This window comes from Chroicocephalus ridibundus, chromosome 10 (assembly GCF_963924245.1).
Source record: "Chroicocephalus ridibundus chromosome 10, bChrRid1.1, whole genome shotgun sequence".
NCBI lineage: Eukaryota > Metazoa > Chordata > Aves > Charadriiformes > Laridae > Chroicocephalus > Chroicocephalus ridibundus.
In genome coordinates, this window is record NC_086293.1 from 16839466 (window position 1) to 16860850 (window position 21385).

Here is a 21385-nt window from a genome sequence, read left to right on the forward strand (position 1 = left end):
CAGCCCCGGTAAAATGGTCTCGTTTATTGTGCAGATCCGATGGCAGTGAGATTACGGCTGCTGGCAGGTATCGGCTGGCTTGTGGGGACAGTCCCCATATGGAGTTTTGTTTTATGGGTTTCAGTGTTGAGAACTGTGTGTTTAATGGCTGTAGAAATGCCAGGAGCTGGGAATTTTGGGAATGCTTGGAAATGAGGGAAAGTGCACGGTGCTCCTGTTGCAGCTTCCAAAACGCCAGATGTGCTGCAGGACCGCTGGGTTTCCAGCGCGTGGCAGGGCTTCGGCTGCTCGTACATCCTTAGACAGCTTTTATCCTTCCCAACCATCCGCCCTCCTGAGAAGCCCCATCCATGGTGGAGGCGAGAGCTGCTCATCCCTTTGGCAGCGATGACGACACGGTTGCTGGTATCAGGCGTGGGAGGAGGTTTGTGGTCCCTCTCCGCTCCGTTCCCGCTCCGTTCCTCAGGCTCTGGGCGTTTCTGTGGAGCGCAATGCCCCAGGTGATGAGAGAAGGGTGAAGAAGGGAAATGTCCACCATAACTCATGGCAAGGGACTGCTCGGTTCAGGGACGAGCATCACCTTCCCCATGGGGCGCAGACAAGGTTACGCTTCCCAATGGCCAAAGCTGCAGCTGAAGTTTCTGCTGTGGGGAAGCAGATGCAGAATGTCTTAGCATTTAAACAGCCAGGTGCCTGGCTGGCAGCAGCCTGAGCCAACGGGGATGCTTGCTTGTGTAAATTTGGGGCAGGCAGGTACAAAAATCCAAGCCCTGAGTGTGACGTTAATAAAAATGCCTGGCTTCGTACAGGACAGCCCTCTGCGTGGTGGGGATGCTCCGATTTATTGGTACGTGGGGCTCCTCGAGGTGGGACAGTGGGGCTCACGTTGCTCGGGAACAAATTCCAGTAATCACTGCCCGTAGACCTCTCCGGGGTTTCATTTCCAGCAGCCCTTAATTCAAGAAACAGTTTCTGTCACTCTGAGTTCAGCCACAGGCAAAGAAATGGCCGAGGGAGAAGTAAGTGATGCGTCCTAAGCTGCAGGAAGGGAGTGGTGGTGTTTTTCATAATTTGATGCATTAAAACCGTAATCTTCCCGTTCTGTTTCTGAGCATCCTGGCTGTCTCATATATCTGTGGACTCCTACAGCAGGATATTCTTCTCCAGGTTCACACGTGCCTGGGGTGTGATGGCTTGTGAGCTATTCTGGCAATACCAAAAAAAAAAAAAAAAAGAAAAGAAATAAATAAAAAGCTTGGAAGGGGGCAGGGAGGGGGATGTGATGCCAAGTGGAACAGCTCCGTCTTACCGGCTTCGAAGAGAAATCATCTGAATGCTGAAGGAGACAGGCTCCATTGCGCAGATTAATGTGCAGTGTTTGAAAGCAGCCAAGAACATTTTACACACACACACACACAGACACACACACGGTGAGGCTGGAAGGAGCTGGGCGGTTCATCTCTGCAGAAACCATTCCTTTCCCTAAGAGGGCACTTAAAAAAAAAAAAAAAAAAAAAAAGAAAAAAAAAAAGAAAGAAAAATGGAGAGTACAAAGGTCTCCGGGAGCGCTCAGCCGCTCAGGCAGTTTAATTGGCTGAACACAGCGCTTTACAGTTGGGATTAATATGGATATTTCTTAATAACGTGTCACCTTGTCAGGAGTTTCAGGGTCAGGACTGCCCGGTGCTTGCAACTAAACTTCTCGCCTTTCCTTCTGGTTTTTATTATTACAATAGCTCCTGTTAGTGCATATTCAAAGGAAGGTGGTGTTAAGTTGGTTTCTTCCTTTCTTGCCCTGCAACTAGTGAAAAAACTAGTGACAAAACTTCCCCTGAGGGGAAGGATGGTCTGCAGGGCTTGGCAGCGATGGCTGTGCCATGGGTCAGCTCGTGGGTCCACGCCGGCTTTGACCTGGGCACCAGGATGCACAGGGGTATCAGCGGAAACATGGTGTGCTCAAACCTAAGCAAATCCCAACCAGAAAGCAAGTAAAAGCAGCGATTTAACAGTGCTCAAGATGGCTTAAAAGGACCTGAGACCATTAGCGTTTTTACAAGTGTTTTATAACTGGTCTTACTGCCTTTTGTCTCCGTGGGTCTCCCCTGAGTGACCACCAGCACAGGGATGCCCGTGGGGAGAAGGTTGCTCCTCCATGCTCCCACGCAGACGGGGTGATGTCTGCCACCGTTGTGGAGGGTTATTTTGCTTTTTCTCTGTTGGTTTGTTGGGTTTTTTTCCCTCTTTTCCTTCTTTTTCTCACCTTCCCTCCCCACCAAGTAATTTAGAGGAGGCTCTGGGAAGCCCACCTCCTTGATGGGCACCCGTAATTGCCACCAGTGCTAATGGGATGTGCTCAGAAGAAGGTTTCTCTTCATTTCCCCGTGCTGCTGCCTGCCCCTGCCCCTCTGCAGGAGCGATTGCCTCCGTGGCTTTATCATCAGCATCTCGCCCACCACCGAGGAGAGGTCCCTCTGCCTGGAGCCGCCGCAGGGCAGAGCCATGAGGCTGAAGCCTTTCCCTCTCTCGATAAAGTCGTTCGTGGCACAAAAGCGAGCAGCAAGCGCGCAGCTGATAAAAGTCCCAGCGAGGCGTTTGCCTCCTATAATGATCCTCTTTTATGCATAGATAATTTTGATAGAGTTGCACTTCCAAAACCCGTTGTCAGCGGGGTGGCGGGAGCTGACCTGTTAATCATAAGAGGAATTAATGGGAATTACAGCCGGCGGAGGCCCCTCTCTGAAGAGATGGTTCGGGGCGTAGCACTGGAGGGGAATTTAAAAACAAAGCGCTGTGTGTTGTCCTTAGAGCTGCAGATAAAGTGGGAGCGAGTCGGTTCCCGGGGGAGAAGGGGGATGCGGAGGAGAGAAATGCCAGGAGTGTAAACACCAGATTAACAGCCTAATTCTGAGGAGCCTGAGCAGGCGTGCATTTTCATTGCATCTGCTTGGTAATTAATGGCGACTTTTAATTGAACCAGGAGGGAGCAGAGGGAGAGCAGGGCCACCAGGATGTGCAGCCTTGGTGGTGGCTGGACCCCAGGGAGACCCAGGTGAGATGGCCCCGCGTTACCTCTCTTGATGGTGCTCCTGTGGTGTAAATTGGTTTAGCACCATTGACTTGAAGTGAACTGAAATCAAAGGATCCCTGCTGATGCTTTACACCACCTGAGGTCTTGGCTGTCTCCAGATATTACCAAACAGCTACTAGACGCTTCATAAAGTGTTTCCTCCAAGCTTTCTTTTTAGGATGTTTCCTTTAAAATGACATCTACCCATGTCGCCTGCAGAGATTAAAAGAATAACTTATCTCGTCCGCACAGAAGGCCCATGAAGTCCTTAAATATGCTTTGTATTGGTGCTTCTCAAAGGCAGGGTTGATTGACTGGTCTTAAGTATCCAAAATGTGGTCCCTGCGTGCCTGAACACGCATACACGAGAGCTCTCTGAAGAGCAGTCAGAGAGGCTGCTCAGAGAGGCTGTCCTTACAAGTTTATCAAGAATAACGCAGCAAGTTGCACTGAAATGCTGTTGTCATTTGTGCATTCAAAATGCACGTGCAGTCCAGGGTTTGGAGCAAAGGACAAGGATTAGACAGTCCTGTTAATAAGGAGCATGATCCTGGGAAGGGGAGAGTGATGATAGAGTGAGTCAGTTCATCTTTAACAATAAAAGCAAGATAAAAGGCATTTGGTTGGTTCCATGTGTGCCCTTCAGGAGTTTCTAAAGTCTGTTCACCAGTTTTTGGACTAACCCGATATCATGGAGGGGCAGGTTTCCTGTAGAATTAGCAACTGGTTTGTTGTTTTGGGAAACACGATGAAGTCGTCCTCTTCCAGGGCGGCTGGAGAGGGAAGCCCTGAGCGAAGGAGATGTCCTTCCTGGCACAGGCACTGGTGGGACTGCGGGCACTGCTGTGCAGTGCCAGCCAAGGAGGAGTTTTTCTATCCACACCGTCTCTCTCCGGCAGCGGTGGGATTCCCCGTTTCCCTGCTGAGTGCAGGGGCAGTGATGGGAACGTTTCTTGTTGGGACAGGATGTTATTTAAAGATTTAAGACCAGGAAAGAAAGCACATAGAATCGTCTAGGTTGGAAGGGACCGTTAAGATCATCGAGTCCAACCATCAGCACGTGGGTGGCTGTAACTCTGTGTTTGTTACGGAGCTCAAGCTCTCCGTTTGCCATCCAGTGCCCAGTGGTGAGGTGGTGCTGCTCACCTACCCAGCAACCCAGGGAAAACAAAGCAGCAAGGAAAGCTCAGACTTGCAGGGGAGGGTGGGGAGACCGTATTTTGGGTAGTCTGTCAGTCAGCTTGACACTAATTGGTTGCAGTAAGTAATCGTTCTCCATGTAAATTAGACTCCAATTTCCTCTGTAGTCTGTCTGTTTGCTGTGTGGGCTTCGGTCTCTAATTAGGCTCTCACGTGGCAAACCTGGTTTGTAAGCTGCTTTTGTTCCTGGAGAGCCGGGCTCAGCCCTCCCGGAGCCTGCCTGGGCTCTTCCAGCCCCGCTCCCGAGCGGGATGGGTCTGAGATCGACGCTGCCAAGTTCAAAATAAATTCTTCTTTTAATGTATGTTTTGATTATTTCTATATTTAAAGCTTGCAAAAGCGGGAGGTTAAAACGCAAAGAGACTTATTAGACTTACAATGGGGATACCGCTCGGAAATGCTTCCCCTGCCTTCCTGGAAGCCCTGCTCGCTCCTCCATGAATAGAGCCCATTGAATGGCCGACCCTCTGCGAAGTCTGGAGCAGTTTGGATCCGCATCTGGATCCTGCCGCCTGTCCGCCAGGACACCTGGAGCGCATACGGCTGGCTCCAGCCCCCTGGCTCGGCAGTGGCTCCGTGCATGAGCATTCAACGCTCGCCCAAAGGCCAGCTCCAGGGTCTGGAGCTGCTCCAGGGCTGCACATCTGTAACCGAGAGCAGAAACGTGCAGTTGGCGCAAGAGTTTCTCCCTGTCCGTCGTTTGCTGATGCAGGCAGGGTTTCTAGGTGGCTGCCCGCCACGTGGCTCTCTGCTTTCCCAGCTGTGGCCAGTAGCCCCCACCGTAGCCCCAGTGTCAGAAGCGAATGCCATGGTCGGGCACGCAGATTTGTGTGCAGTAAAGGGAGCCGTGTCTCTACGGCTAACGTCTGCGCCAGGCTGCAAAAAAAAAAAAAAAAAAAAAAGAAAACCATATGTGCCGGCCGGCCCAGCTGTTTGCCAGCAGCGTTTTATGATTCAGTAGTTACTTTTTACTTTTGTGAAATTCAGTATAACTTTAGGAACCATTTGCTAACCGTTTCTATAAACCTCCTCCTTATGTGGTACAGTCCAGACCCAGATGTGTCAGCGGTACTGTTAGGCATCCTGATAAATACTGGGTTTATTGGCATCCTGATATTTACCTTACTGACTTCCGATCCGGTGATCGAAACCCAGGGCGTTGCTGGCTTTCTTCAGTGCACTCGCAGGGCTGCGGTCCCCTCGAAGTGGGTAGATAAGAAACTGTTTTGGGAGGAAGAGGTGAAGCAAATTGAGCGTGGCTTTTTTTTTTTTTTTATTGCTTCTCTTTTCCGTGATTTATATATTGGCAAGGTAACTTTGCTTTCATACCGCTAGTCAAAACTGGAAGGGATGTTGGCTCCATGGAGAGCTAAATTTGGGTAGAGGGACAGGATTGGATTAGGGCTTACGATTTTCACCAATAAGCTAAAACTGCAGTGGGCGTCACTCCACCAGCTGGGGCAGCAGCCGGGGAGCCTTCCCTCCCGGAATGACCACGGCCGCTGCCGGAGGATGCACCGCGGTCCCCGGCACTGAAGGCGCTCGCCATCCTTCTCCTCTGCCCGTCCTTCCCCTCTGCCCATCCTTCCCCTTCCATGGGAGTTTTCCAGGGTGTGAAGCGAACGCCTGCTTAGCCCGGGTAAGTAATCACGCACAATTTTTAGCATATGAAAATATGAGTCGCTTTAACACCATATGAATGTTTGCGTTGGGAAATGATTTCTCTTTTTCAGCCCGGATTCCCGCCTACCTCCGCAAGCGCCGGCTCTCGCTGCGGGCAGAGCCCAGGGGCTGCCGGGGGCCAGGCATGGTCCCGCCGTCCCCCAGAGCGGGGATGTGCCAGATCCCCTGCTAATATCCAACCCAGCGGACACGCTAAAACTTTTCCTTGGTGCAGAGTTCTCTCACCAGCCCCTGAGCTGCTCCTGCTTTTTTTTTACTCTGTTGAAAAACCCCCGAAAAGTAAAAAAACCCCGCGGGAGGCTGGAGCTTATTTCAGCTCCGCATTTCCAAATGTGCTGTGTGCCTTCTCAGCTGTTGCAAGGATTTGTGGCAGAATGACAAAATGCGAATTTTGAACCTTCGGCAGCTGTGTTTAATACAGGATAAAGGGTTATTTTTAACTTTTGGATGTTGGGGGGTTTTTTTGTGGTTTTTTTTTTTTTAGTTCACATGAATTCAGGAGAAAATGTCCAGTTCCTTTGAGGCAAAACAAAGGCTTCTTTTAAGTGAAACAAAGATTTCTAAGTACTTAATCAAACTTGCTGGATTCAGTTGCTTTCGGAGACTTAAGGAATTAAGCAGATAGGAGGCTGAGTTAGTGAGAAACGACGCGTTTGGTTGGAAAAAGGGGTTCATTCCTGCTGGAGGAGGAGCGCGCAGCCCCCAGACTCCTGCTCTGGGCAGAGGTCCTGGGGCTGTTTGCTGGGGGTGGGGTGGGGTGGTGTTTTACAGCATCCTCTGTTTGCCTTTGTTTAGGCAGCGCAAATCATTTGTGTGCTTTAGGATTCTTTCTCTTTTTCCAGCAGATGTTTTATCTGTGCAACTGGTGGAGTAATTAGAGAGAGACGTGGTGCTGGTTGCAAACACTCCCTTGGGCGCGGGGTGGGGGGGTTAGAGAAATCCTTACAATAACCAGGCGGTAAAGTTGGAGGACGTGATGTTCAGCTGAGGGGGTGAAGTGAGCTGGGGCGGGGAAAAATTCACATTTCTTCTTCTGCGTGTGGTAGTAGAAACTCGCCGTTGGTGGGAATATAAACGCCGAAGGGGTCGGTGCAGCGTGTCGCTGTGTCACCGCGTCCCCGGCACAGCGCGGAGTCTGTCCCGGGAGCAGCCGCTGAGGAGCAACGTCAACACAAGGTGCCAAAAGCAAAAATGCATATGGCCCAACCGATTTGACTTTATTTCTGCGAAGGGGTTGTTTTCCCCCTGCCAAAAATGAGCAGGGGCTGCATCCCGGGGCAGAACCGTGCTGCTTCTTATGGCGAATTCCTCTCCATGTGCGAATAATTCACTCTTTTTTTGCAGCAGTGGCTGGGGGATGGTTAAATGTTCCGTCTGCGGAGTTTTGAGTGTTTTCCCCAGCGGCTGGGGCACCAGCAATGGGGTGACATGGGAGCCTCCCCGCGCGTAGATCGGGCCATCCAGAGGTTTTGGAGGCTCCATTTGCCCAAGCATGTTTTTGCTCTGCTGCCATTTAAATAATGGCAGCAACATGCTGATTCCCCTAATGATCTTGATTAAGTTATCGGTTATTTCCTTAATTAGCTACTTGATCTACTTACACCTTAAATGAGTCTATTTGTTCACCCAGAGGAGGGGGGAAAAAAAAGTACTCCTTTTTTTTTCCCCTTTTAAAAGTTTTTTTTTTCCCTTTTAAAAGGGTTTTTTCCCTTTTAAAAGGCAGCTGTCATCTTTGGTCCATAAGGGAGCTCAGATGAGCTGGCCTCCCCAGTGCTGCCACATCACGGGGTCTGTGGGACGGCCACGGCATTAGCGTGGTGACGAGGGGACCACGCTGGCGGTGCTGGAGCATCCTGCTGCCACCGACGGGTCCTTCCCCAGCGGAGATGCCTTACTGGGGGTGGCTGGAAGTGAGCAGCTTCCAGAGACTGAGCAAAACAGCCCCAGCGCTTTATTCGTGGAGGTGCTGACCTATAAATCCAACCAGCCGTTTCCACGCCAGCCGTGGAAACGTGCCGGCGTTTGCGGATGTGACGCCGAGAGATGGGCATTGGTGCTTCCCGGAGGCTGGCTCTCCTGGCGGCAGCGAATTTTAAACGAAAAGTATAGATGTACATTTATTCCTGGCATCAGTGTTATGCAGACAAACAAAATATCCTGAGGTGGTCTTCTGAATGCTCTGTTTGTGTGTATTAACCAGGCTGGAGATGGGATGGGGTCTTAGGGCCAGTTCTGGAGGAAAAAATGCATCTTTTAGCCTTCGCTGGCCTTTAAATCCCCCGTGCGTAGCATATGGCACTGCATTGACCACCCAGTGTTTCTGCACAGCACTACAAAAGCAGCCTCACCAGTTGGCACCAGTTCTTCACCGCTTTTGCCTGTGCACCAGTTTGTTGCCCTCTCTCCCATACCTCAGAGAAGAGAGACTGAAATTTTTCACTTTAGAGGCTCCCTGTGATACATGCAGCAGCAGCCTGTGCTTCAGACAAGCCTATTCGTTCATGCTTTTGTGCCGTTTATTACTCTTGAAGATACTCCGCTCGTTAGCCTTAGCTTCACACCCTCCCTGATGTAGGACTCGCTGAAACACGTATTGCGAAATGAGCCTGCTTCCATATATAAATCGGAGAGACATAAGCTGGGACTCTCCCAGCTAAAACAGAACTAAATGCTTGCCCTCCAGTTACATTTTAGCATCTATGCCAAAAAATTATGTATCTGGGAGGAATTACCAAAAGTTCTGACACGCGCGAGCTTTATTCCTTCGAGTCTTTTATATTTTTAGCAGTTTGCCGTGCATTTGGACTGCGCAGTGTTCCGCTCTCAGGTGAAACCTTTCCCATGGCCCATGTGAAAGCCAGAGCATCGCCCCACCATGCGGAGCCCCGGGGAGCGGCAGGAACATGGCTCCAGCACTAGTACTTGCTCCGGCTGGGATGTGCTTGGATGGCAGCGCCCAAAATCCCATATGCAGCTTTTTGTTTGGTTTGCAAAATAGCTTTGGAGCTAAGGGTCGGTGGGAAGGACTTGAATACATCAATTCCAATGGCTGCGAAAACAATATCCTAGTGTATTTATGTCACAATCCTAAACAGTTGTCATGACATTGCAAATGCAAACGTGGTGGATCCTGTGGTCAGCTGGGCTTTGGACACCGCGGATGAGCATCGCAGATGTTGCAATGCCAGAGCGGCGATGGTGACGCCTCTGGGTCATCCATGTTCCCTTCCACGTCTGTGCTGGATTGCTTGTGTAACCTTGGACAAACCATGGACATCCTCCAAGTTTTGGAATGGGGGGGGAGCAGCAGAGCTCCCGTTGCAGCTGGTCAGGGGTTGGTGTCAGAGCAGAGCCAGCCCCGGGGTGGCACCCAGGGATGCCCATGTCCGGATGGTACACGCAGTGGGGCCCTGTTGTAGCCAGGACCTCCCAACTCAATGGAAAAAGCCAATAAAACCAGGCAAATAACAGCACTCAAAAAAGAAAGTATATTACTGGCTTGTCCCTTCTGCTTTTCTTTCTCTGCAGATCCTGGGAGGAGGTAGCTGAGATGAAATATTTGCTCTGACAGGGTTAGATTTCTCTTTACATTCCTTGGAAGGTTGTGTTTGCAGTTTGCCCTGTTGGTGTTGGTTTACGTGGTGATGTTTCCAGCAGTTTCATCGCATGGGTATAGTTCCAAGTCTTGGTAATCTGTGCGAAGATAAAAATGAAAGAAAGGTGGGCCTGGGTAATGAGGTAGCTATTTAATCACAGCAAGACTCGCAGGAAAATGTGTATTAAATATTTATGGGACAGCATTCATTAACATTTTCACTGTGTTGGCACTGGGCAGTGCAGGAAAGCTGTCAAGAGAACTGGAGTCTGTGTTACAGAGCCACAGACCTGGAAAGAGCCGCAGCAGAGGAGAGGCATGAACGCTCGCTTTGTTACCCTGATGTATTCCTCGTAGCCAGCATTGCGTTTGGAGTTGTGGTGGTAAGCAGGATTTCAATAGTTTTCACTTACAGTTCTGAAAACGCTCGCGGTAATATTTCGGGTGTGATTTTTCTGCCTGCTGAGGTCTCATGTGAGTACAAGTGACTGACACCGAACCCCTGATTTGCGGGCAGGCAATTAGAGAGATAAGCCTAAGTGACTTTGTGTGTCTTCTTTTTAGATTGCTGGAGTCTGAGTTGCAGTAAAGGGCTGGGATGAGCAGGAAATGGGGCGCTGGAAATGGGCTGCGCTGGGGGCCTTGTCCAACGGGCGCTGTAGGGACCGAGTTATATGGAGGGAGTTATCCGTGGGCGTGAAACAATGCCAGGAAGCTTAGAAGTGATGATAAAATGGTATTAATGCTTGCTTTGTTAACAGTGTAGAAGGTATCGGATTACTCTGGTGCTATAAATCTAATGCGTTTCCTACATCTGTTAAGTGAAGCTACTTAAATGATGGAAATATGTTTATTTGTCAGCTGTTGCACCCTCAGATAGAGGATCCCAGCAAAGAACACTGACTTCCCATTGCAGTAAGAGGAAGGTCTGAAGCGTTAGCAGCCTGATGGATTAAATACTCCTTTGAGATGAGATGGGGTGTTGTGTCAGATTTTAGGATGCCTTGTTCTAGATCACTGGTGTGATCCCAAGACCAGCTTTGGGCTCGTGCCAAAGGTTGTACTGGTTGCACAGGTCAGCCAGATTTGCGCTTTGGAGCCGAAGGTTTGTGTTGGTGATGCTGTTCCTGGCCCATGCCATTAGCCACAACAAGCGACGTGCCAGCTCAGCATCTCCCTTGGGGGAGGGAAAGTTTGTCTTGGTATCACTGTCGCTGGGAGACACTTCGTCCTACTTTTTAACAAGTGTAGAGGGGACGTATACAGATGGTAGAGAACTACCTCCTTTACCTGAATGCCTGGTGGATAAAATAAATGCTAATCTTTACTAATTAGCTAATAGACTCACTGCGGATGTCTCTGCAATCCATTTATGCACTTGAAAGCCCCATTAATTTCCACTGGCGCCTTAACAGCAGAGTGGCAAGTGGCAGGTTCGACCGTACCCATGCTCCATGCTTTCCGGTACCCTTTTCCCCCCCCCTACATGAGGAAGGAGCGATGCCAGTGACAGTCACGGGAGCCGCGTGGCTGGTGCCAGCTTCCTCGCTGCGCCTCCGCCTCTGGTGTGTCATGTTTTTCATGTTTTGTCACTTCGCATCAAGCGATGCCTCGTGGCACCCCACGTAGACGGCTTTGATTAACTTGCCGCTTATCTTTGGGCTGCTAAGTGGTGGTTGAGGTGTGCTGACGGGGACGGGGGCTGCACGGGAGCACCCACGGCTGGTCCCCAAGGGGAGCCAGGTCTGGCAGGTGACCTGGGGAGGATCATGGAGGAGCAAATGGCTCTTTCTCCTCTCGTTGCTTCATCAGGGAAGTACAAGTGTGTTTCTTTGCACTGGGAAATTAAAGGCATCTTTGTTCTGGCTTCACGCATCGTGTTTTTTAACCTTTCAGCGCGGTGTTTGTTGACATCCCAGTTCCAGCAGTTCCCTGCCTGTTTGCAGTTACTCCTGAGCTCTCCTGCCCAGCCTGGCTGGGGCTTCTTTCACCGAGAGGTTAAATTTCCTCCACGTAAACATTTTGTGCTTTCCAAGCTTGTTGTTATTTGTTGTCTCCACGCTCTCATTTTCTTAAGCGCTGTAGGAAACAGTCTCTTGCATGAAGAGCTTAGAGCCCACGCCCTCAAACATCTTCACATTAGACACTTTCCCAGTGTCTAACGCCCACTAAAAATCAGTGAGAATTGAATCTTTAACTACAGCCAAAATATGCAGGTATCCTGAGCGTCTCACTGCTTCCCTTGACCTCCTCTGTTACACCAAGGGCTGGCAGAAAGGAAAGGAGAACGACAATCCCTCCTGGAGCGCGAGCATCAGAAATTATTCGGAATTAGTCTGGGTCTAAGCCACAGCGTATTTTGCAATTTAGAGCCCAGAGCTTGTCACGTAAGTGACTTTGCAACCCCTGCGTTGGCTGCGGATGGTGATCTAACCCCTAAAACTGGTGGTCAGGGGTGAGGGTGGTGGAACAACACGGGTAAAGCAGGTGACTCTTTTTTCCCTCGCAGTGGGCTCCCCAAAATGAGAAAAGCAGCAGCAAGTGTTGTTGGAGGTACTAGAGGGTGTTTTGGAGAGCTTAGTCCTCAGCTCACCAAAATTTGGAGAGGCTCACTTGAATTTTGTAGCACGTGGCACAGATCTGAAGTCGAGCAGCAAACGCATCTGACATTGGCTCTTGCGAGCTGTGGCCACAAGCAGGAGCAGCACGGCACAGTGCCGCAGCACGGCGACATTCCCGGCGCCTGGCTCCCGTGCTGGTGAGCTGCCAGCGAGCAGCATTTTCACCTAAATCTCCAACTGATTTTGAGCGAACATCCACCCCGTAACTCCTCCACCATTTTAAATGTGTTTGCAAACCAATTAAACTTTGGTATTAAAAAAAATCACTGCACTCCACTTACATCACGGTATCTGCTTTCCAATCCTTTAAAGTATTCTCCTATCAAGAAGACCCCGCTTTTAAAGCAAGGCTGCTTTGGATTTTGGTGAGCTGTAGAGCAATTTTTCTGTGCTGCGTACTCGCTCCCAACTTTCTGCGATCCTGGTGTGGATGGGGACAGGTGTGTTTCAAAGGGATTTGTCTTAGAGATGCTTCAGAGAAGGATGTTGGACACATGCCCATCAGGAGGATGGATACATGCCCACGGTAAATGTTTTTTGCCATTTTCTGTAGAATGGTTCATCTCAGAGGCTCCAGGGACTTTAGAAAGTTGCATATGGGCAGGTTTGTCTCAGTGTAGCGGAGACGAGGTTTTGTTCTAAGCCACATGCGAAATCATAGTTATAGTTGACACCAAAACTAGTTTCGTGACCCTTGTGTAAGCACAGGGTGCTGCGTGTTCAGGCGAGATGCAGAGGCTGGGAAAGCGGAAAGGTGCTCTCCTCCGCGTCTTATGTGCCATGAAAAGTCTACCAAAGTCAAAACTTTTTTTCAAAAGGAGAGATGTTTACAGTACAGCAAGTGTCAAAATCCTTCTTGGCCGTGGGTTTGTGCCGGTGCGTGTCGCCGACGCTCAGGGAGGGGAAGGCAGCTGTTGAGCTGTGATTGCTGCTTATTACACTAATTATAATAGTCTCGCCGGCATCATGAGCTTCCCTTCTCCTTCCCCCATCTGTCTGTTTGGCTATCCATGGTCGCTCGTCTTTTTGAGATACATGTTTGAAGGGCTTAGTCCCGCAGGGAGCCCGACTGCGCTCCCCCTCCGCTTCCCCGCACTGATACAAGGGAACAATCGTGGTTTGCACAGGGAAGGAATTTTGGGGTTTGAGCTGTTTGCCCTGAAATAAGGCCCAGAAAGGTGAGATGTTGCCCCGGCTCTGCAAGACTGCATTTCCAAGGATCTCAGCCAGGTGAACCACCCTGCTCTGGAGCATCCCAGCCTCTTCGGGATGGAGGGAAGAGGACGATATCCGGCTCTTGCTTCGTTGCCTTTTTCCTCCACTTTCTGTTTTCTGCCCTGTACTGGTACAACCAGTCTAAATACTGGTCAGAGCAATCTCTTCCAGTCCAGGCACACAGCAGGAAGGTTCCCAGCTCTAACCCAAAGAACATCCACTGTTTTCCAGAAATGTCCTCGCCCTTTGCTACAGGAGCTTGGCCGACCCTGCCTTCGGTACCACCGCTGGCAGCAGCTGAGCTGGCCCTGAATTTGCTGGTTTTTTGTTGCAAGGAGACACCGTGGGTTAAATGCTCAGCAAAAAGAAAGCACGGCTCCTTTAGATGCCCGCCTGGTTTTTATTTCACTGGGGAGGGGTTACTCCTTGTCACAGGCCGATCGCTTTGAAGAACAGCCCACTCCAAAGCAGCCAGCAAAATGCTTTCTGAACCACGGAACAATGGGACTCGCTAAATCTTGAGCAGCAATAATTGCTCCTAAAAGGCTGGTGTATTTAGTCTGCTCATGTTTAGCAAACATGTTTGCTTCGCCCTTTGAAGATAATGCTGCGTGCGGCACAGCGTGGTAGGGAAAAAAGAGAAAGAAATGGCCTGTGGTTTTTCAGCGTGTTTAACAAGCAACGGCTGACGGGAGCAATAGCATTCGATAATGCTGGTGTCCCCCTGTTAATGGTGAGCGATTGGGTTTCTCCACCCCTCCTGGTGCTCGAGCTGTGGGCAGGGTGCCCTCTGGGCTCATACAAGCTGGGAGCACCATGCCTGAGGGTCAGGCTGGCGGAGAGCAGCAGCAGCCTGGCATGGTGGTGCTGGTGTGGTCCCCTGGCTGGGGACATCTGCGAGCCACGCCGTGGTGTGGCTATGATGGCACCCACCAGCGTCTCCTTGCAGGGTGGCATTGACCCTTCGCTGGAGACTGTTACCAGGTGTGCGGGGCCGGGGCTCCTGCAGCAAGAAGGGATGCTCTAGGAACACTGCCTGCATGGGACCCATCCTGGAGAGCGGGGACAGGCTGGGACCCTGCAGCAGAGGGAGCCAGCGCTGGAATCAGGGGCCACGCTTCTGGCCAGCCCTCTCCTGATACCATCTTAATCCCTCCCCGCAGGTCCCGATCCCCCTCTTGGTACGGCAGCCGGTTGAGTTGCACTTCCCCGTAGATCGCGATAAGATAAAAGCGCGGCCGTGCTTTACAAGAAGGGAAGCAGGTTTAGGAGATGGCAGGTTATCCCAGGAAGGGGTGCGGGTTTCCAGCTGCGCGCTCTCGCCACCGCGGCTGCCTTTGACGAGGTCTGTGATGGATGCTGTGGGGAGCAGGCAGCCGTCAGCCGGCGACGCGCTGACCTTTCCCTGACGGGCTGAGCGGCTCTAATGATCTTGATGGGGCTGGAGATTTGTATACTGGGTTTGATGTACGAGGCTTGACATGGCATGGAGAAATGGGACTGGGGAATGACTGACAGCCCTTTCCCATTAAGGGTGGTGAGGCACAGGCTATTTTCCAGTGATTTCTTTTGGTGGGAATGTTTTGCCAAATTATATTGTAGCAGGGAAGTTTTGCTGTTAAATATCTTCCTTTCTATATAGCTTCCAAGCAGTTAAAAAAAAGATGAGAATTGAGTAACTTGCAGGCCAGAAGACTTTATCAATAAAAAGGCTGTTCGAATTATACACTTAATTAATATTTAGTGAATTATTTTTCCCCTGACTGTGATGTTCAAGCTCTTTAGGCAGATAAAACAATGCAGTAGCTTGCGCCTGAGATTTTTTTTCTTTTTTTTTTGTAATTCAGCTGTATAAAATTTCAAACCCTTGACTTCTTGCAGGCAACATTAAAACCTTTTAATTTCCATGAGTCGAGCTCTGTATAAATCACACCCTGGTTGGCACATCTCATGGGTGCTTGTGGCAAGAGTAATGAATTTCATGGTTTGTTATGAGCTACTAAAACCAACACAAACACAGAAAGCCCGTTGTAATCTCAGCATATCATTCAAGGAAGCAATTTATTCCTAAGTATGAACAAATGTCAAGCCACGGTAACAAATTGTTATTACTAATTAAAACAAAGGGAAGAATAGCAAACATTTCATGTCATTTACGTGCAGTGCCAGGCTGTCTTGAGGACACTGGAGCTCCATCCAGCTTCAGCCAGTGGGACAGCCAGGCTGCAGACCTCGCCATAGCCTAAGGCATATTGACCTGCTCTGTGCTCTTCAGGCAGGACACAGGGCCATGGCCACAAGAGGGATGGGGCCAGGAAACCACCCAGGCTTAAAGTGAGATGCCGCTTTTCATAATTTTCTGGAGTTTTTTATATTTATTTGAAATCAAGGTTAGCTGGATTGTAGAAGTCTTGTAACGGGTGGAGTTTGGGGTGGACCGTAACAACACGTGCCAGTCCATCTGCTCCCGTGAGCTGGTTTTATATCATCTGGGTCTACTTCATGCTCCCAAGTGTGAAATAAAAACCTGTTTTGGCACCTTTCTTCCCACTGAGCAGTTGGAGGTGAGGAGCCAGGTGCATTCCTGACCATGGTCCATCTCCGTGCATTTCCAAATACATTGGGAAATTTAAGACTCTAAGGCATCATGAAAGCCTGTTTCCGTTCATGACCCAACGTGCATGTTACGGGAGCATCAAATGGATCCCAAAATGCACTGGATTTACCACCTCCCTGTGCATTTAGCGTGGTTTGGGAGCAAGCAGCGAAATAGGTCTTTTCTCTTTATTGGTGAAGGGCAGGCAGCCATGTCCCTCTGGGTGGGAGCAGAAGCGTGGCCACGTGGTCATCTTAAACCAGCGGTGGTTTCTGAGGAGTTTGGATGGAGGTTTGTGTGGATGGAGGACCTGCGGCACCTGGCTTGGAGCTGGGGCTTGTTTGGTGCCCCGCTGGGTTGGGGGGAGAGCACTGAAATCCCACCGGCAACCAGGGAAGATGTGTAGGGAGGACGTGCAGGATATCTAGGAAGGTAAAAATCAGATTTGTGTCGCTTGGCCAGGACTCTGGGCTGTCTCAAGACTGGCTATTGAGTGCGGAGAGAGTCGAGCGCCATGCCCCGGTCCCGGGGGATGCACAGCTTTTGGTGGGGGGGTCATCCTGGTGGTGCGTGGCTGCTGCAGAGGGGAGCTCGGTGAGCGAAGACAAGGAATCCTCAGGGCTCAACCACTGACCCAGAACAGCCTGTTAGACAGGTTTGAAGCCAAAAAATAAAATAAAAATCATCTAATGTGACAGGGACACTGACAGCGTCAGGCAGCGAGGGAGTCCTGAGCTGCTGCCAAGGCACATGTTAATGCAGACTTGCAGGGTTAGCTGGTTATCCTGGAAATCCATCTTCTATTTTGTGTAAATGGAAAATTAATTTGGTGCTGATCAAAGGTTTAGATCTTTGGAAAACATACCACCAGATAAGCTGAAGATTTATGCGTTTCCTTCGTAACATATTTTCAGCGAAGGCTTTATTGTTCATGGAAAGGCCCCAAGAAAAATATGTCATTAAAAAAATAACAGTGTTGAGTTTATTTAGCTTAAATTACGATACAGTGCTTTAATGAGGCTTTTGTAGACATCATTAAGGGACACTATTAAAAAGTCTTCAGATGAGAATACTATCAGGCTAGTAATGGGGAGAAAACCATGTGAGCATCCAGATTGTTGTTCGTGTTCGGTTACAAATTTGATTTCAACATACAAAAGTAAAAAACATAGTAGTGCCGAGTTAAAGCCGGAGGCTATGAAAAGCCTTATTGTTGTTAAGCTCTCCAAAGCTTCTTGCATTAAGGTGATTAAAAAAAAAAAAAAGGAAAAAGAGAGAGAAAGAGATACAGTCATTGATTGAAACGCTGTCTGCGGCGTGCGGTGCTGGCGATGGGGACAGGCGGTGGGTGAGGGTCCTTCTGGGGTGCTGTGCCGTGAGGGGGGCGGGATGCAGGGCAGCGATGCTCGGGAGCGCCAGTGTGGTGTGTCCTGCGGCGTCACCCCTGCCTTGGTGTGGTTCGGTGCAGGCAGAGGACATGGCTGAGGACATGGCAGGAGAAGGCTCCGGGGAAACCTTATAGCGGCCTTCCAGTACCTGAAGGGGGCCTACAAGAAAGCTGGGGAGGGGCTGTTTGCAAGGGCACGTAGCGATTGGATGAGGGGCAATGGTTTTCAACTAGAGCAGGGCAGGTTTAGATTAGACATTAGGAAGAAGTTCTTTCCGCTGAGGGTGGTGAGACACTGGCCCAGGTTGCCCAGAGAGGTGGTGGAGGCCCCATCCCTGGAGACATTCAAGGCCAGGCTTGAGGAGGCTCTGAGCAACCTGATCTAGTTGAAGATGTCCCTGCTCACTGTGGGGGGATTGGACTAGATGGCCTTTAAAGGTCCCTTCCAACGCAACACATTCTATGATTCTGTAATTCTATGGACGGCATGGGGTGTGCTCACAGCCGCTCCTCGCCGCCGGCTCTGCCTGTACACCAGAGGATGCCGGCGAGGGTCAGGCCTGTCTCACCGGGTGAATTGGTTGGAAATACAGAAAATCATCTCTGAAGTCAGCCACAGCGCGTATGGGCTGTACTTCCCCTTCTGTCTCACTGCTGCTGGGCTCGGTGGTGTTTTAAGAACTGAATTCCTCCCTGCAGGCCGACAGCACGGATCCTTACCCAGGGCTCTGCCGAAAACGGGTGGAAGGCAGCAGCGGGGACAGCAAGAGGAGGGGGCTGACTCGCGCGGTCTCGGGCAGCAGCCGCGTGAAGGTACAAATGGCAGCCCTGAGGAAAAGCGGAGGAGGCCAAGTTTTCGGGATTAATGATCTGCATCCGATGCTGGTCTCTCTGCCCCTCCCTCCATCCCATTTTTCTTTGACATAAGACATCCCTGCTTCTGGCGTTGAGAGGTATGGGGAGGCTCTGTGTGCCTTGCTTAAAAAGAATAAAGAAAAAATTAAAAAATAAGAAAAAAGAGAGCTCAACCTAATTTAAAAGTCCTGCATTTCGTGACTCAGGTTGTCCAAGGAGCTTTCCCCATACCTTGGGCACATCCCTATGTGCCTCCTGAAGAGCCAGGCATTTGGGGCTGGACGCTGCCACGTAGGGTCTTCTTCCTTCCTTGCTCACAGCTTTTTGCAGTCCCCTTGCCTTTCCCCTCCGGTGTTTGCAAAGCCGTGCCCTTTCCAGCCTCTCATTCTGCTGCTTGTTGCTGCCCCATGGCCATGGGAGCACAGCTCCAGCTGTCCCCGAGCCCGGGGACCGTCCTGGCACCAGGACGGGAGCGCTGGCTCGGCGAGCAGGGATTTTTCTGCAAATTACAGGGGCGAGCGTGGGAACGGAGGGGAAAAAAACCACTGTGAGTATCCAATTCTGCATTTCTGTGGGTAGAAAGAGCGATGGGAAAGTAATCTGTTATTGTGCCTATCGTTGTGAGCCAGGATGGGTTCCGTGATGGGGGGGGACCTGCCATCCCACCGATCCCAGACAGGCTCGTGGTGCGTGTGGCACAGGGGACAGCCTTTGTCCCCATGGGCAGCGGAGGCTGGAGCCTCTGTGACCTCCCGAGGTAGCAGTGCTGTACGCTGCCCTGGCAAGCTGCAGCAGAGGATGCTCACTAAATAATTCAGAAAGGCAACTTGATCTGACATTCATCAGGTCAGTAGTCCGGCGACCTTGAGAACGCCAGTCTGCTGTCGCTGCGCGTGGCCGTGCTGTGTAGCTCATTGTCATCGGGAGAGTCAACAGCGTCACATGGAGCCCTATTGATTGCCGGCCAGTCGATACACCGAGGTGATAAAATACAGCGTTTATGAAATGTGGGCTCTTGCAGTGATTTGTTAAATTAGCCATAGGGATGAGTTTGTGCAAATGGCAGAAAGTTTAAAGTTGGCTGGGTTTGGGTCTTTGTCTTTAAAACTAGCAACAAAGGGCAAAAAGATGTGGCTACATTTACAAGCAGCGTTGTCCATCTCACACCTCTGCACTTGCTTCCTGCTCTTGATCTTTCTTTATTTCAGTAGCTGAGGTTTTACTTCTGGTCGTTTGCTTCATTGCTGGCAGTTGTCAGCATCCATCCTCATAATGGTGCAAGTCCTTCACGTGACCTTTGATAATGTGCTCCACCGGCTCGGTATTCTCCTTGCTGCTTAATGAAACACCCATTTCACCTGCGTGATGTGCAGAATCCGTCAAGAAATCTTGCGTGCCTTCTGGAGTTATTCCAACACATGACCTTTTCACAAGCCTTGCAGTAGGTAACAGTAATATGGAGCAATTGCCAATGAACTGGCAGCTTTCAAAGCAGGAAGGCTCATTTCCACTTTCCTAAGACAGTTGTGTGTCCAAACGTGGCAGCTTCTAATCTGATTTCTTGTCTCAGAAGAGCCTGTTCATTGGATTTTGTGGATATTTAGGTTTGCAAGTATTGGAACAAGAAGTCTGCCGGGAGCAATGACGATTATACATGCTGTTTGGAGGCACAAAGCTCTTCTGCTCAGAGTAAGCCACGCAGCTGAGATGTTATAAGCATTGGTCTTACTGATCCTTTACATCAACTCATGATTCTCACCTCCATTTTCTTTTTGTGGATCAGCTAATGCTGAAAAGTTTGCAGTTTCTGGTGTGATTCCTTTCTTGGGGATGATCCAGTTGGCCAAGAGCGCCACGCAGAACTCACCTTTGCTGTAGGATAGCTTGGTTGTGTGGGGATGACACCACCATCCACCCCGTGGTGGAATCGTGCCAGGCTGGTGCTGGGTGATCGAAGCTGCTGTAGATGGAGTTACGCAGAGCTCGTTGCACAAGAAGTGGGCTTGGACACTCAGGCATGCGCCCCACCAACCCTTCCCCCAAGCTGGTGGTCCTGCTGAAGTGGCACTTAGAGCACTAATAAACGCTTTGCTCCCAAATGTTTTGCTGCTTGAAAGTTAATGGAGATGAAGTCAGTCATTTCACGCATGTGTTAGGTGAAAATTAGCACCTACAGGACCTGTGGAATGGAGCAGTACGTATTCTTTGTGCCGGTTGTGGCCCCTAGTCACTGCTGCGTGCTTTTAGCAAATCGTTTCCAGGGAAGGTTGTTACAGTGAACACGGGTAATTTCTGCTCTACGGCATTTCTGCTCAACGTTATCATTTTATAAGCAGGCTTCTTTATTTGCTTTTGCCCAATTCAGTTTTGTCTCGTTGCCTTTGTATTGTAATTAACGTGTTCTGAATCGAAGAGGAAAAATAAATCATCTTGGGGCCGTGGCACGTTTAACCACAGAGAGGCGAGCTGACAGCCTGCCCGCGACGCCGAGGCAAGCTGGAAGGGACAAAATGTGCCAGGTTTGGAAGCTGAAGGGTCAGGGGAGTTTTTTTCCTACAAGTTCTGTTGCTCTGTGTAGCTGGAGGAGTCGGAGGGGACCCTCCTCGGCACTGCAGCCATCCCCCAGCAGAAGCGGAGGTGATGCTGCTCCTTCCTCCATGGAAGGTTGGATGCGGTAATGGGGTCAGTGCTCAACTCTTGGACTTGCGGCTGCCGATTTAATTTAAAAAAATAAAGAAGGGGGGGAAAAAAATTTAAAAAAAAAAAAAAAAGGAACTGTAAATGCTCAAGTATTTCATCAACGGCCCTGAATATTTTCTTTCGTCTGAGGTTGTCTGAGCCAGATGAGGTCTCTGCGTGGTCTCGATCCATCCCGCTTGGCCAGGGTAACTTGGCGCTGCTCCGAGGGGGAGCTGGGCTGGTTTGTCCCAGCTGAAGATCTCACCCTTGAGATTTTGAGTGTAATTCCATGTAATGAAACCTAATTTATGAGCCTTAATAATAATAATTTAAGGCATTTGAGACTGCGGAAGGACTTGCAGCTGTAGTTTCTGCATCCTTCTGTGTTCTGTAAACACAGCTAATATTGCCAAAATCAAGGGCTCTGAAATCCGGAGCCAGACCCCAAAAGTCAGGAGCGTGCTAGAAAAGCACTGCATGTTAGGCA

General features: G+C 50.1%; 1 protein-coding gene across 4 annotated transcripts in view; it reads left to right on the top strand.

The window, feature by feature from the left end:
• Nucleotides 1-21385, top strand: part of PRICKLE2 (prickle planar cell polarity protein 2) — a 110322-nt gene that overhangs the window by 43901 nt on the left and 45036 nt on the right. Inside the window, exon 1 of one of the 4 annotated variants that reach the window (XM_063347680.1) lies at nt 5773-5906. The exons of the other annotated variants lie outside the window; for them this stretch is intronic. The gene's annotated coding sequence lies outside the window, so the exon portion shown is untranslated. Of the gene's footprint in view, nt 1-5772; nt 5907-21385 lie in introns of those variants that run through there. 4 annotated transcript variants of the gene reach the window in all.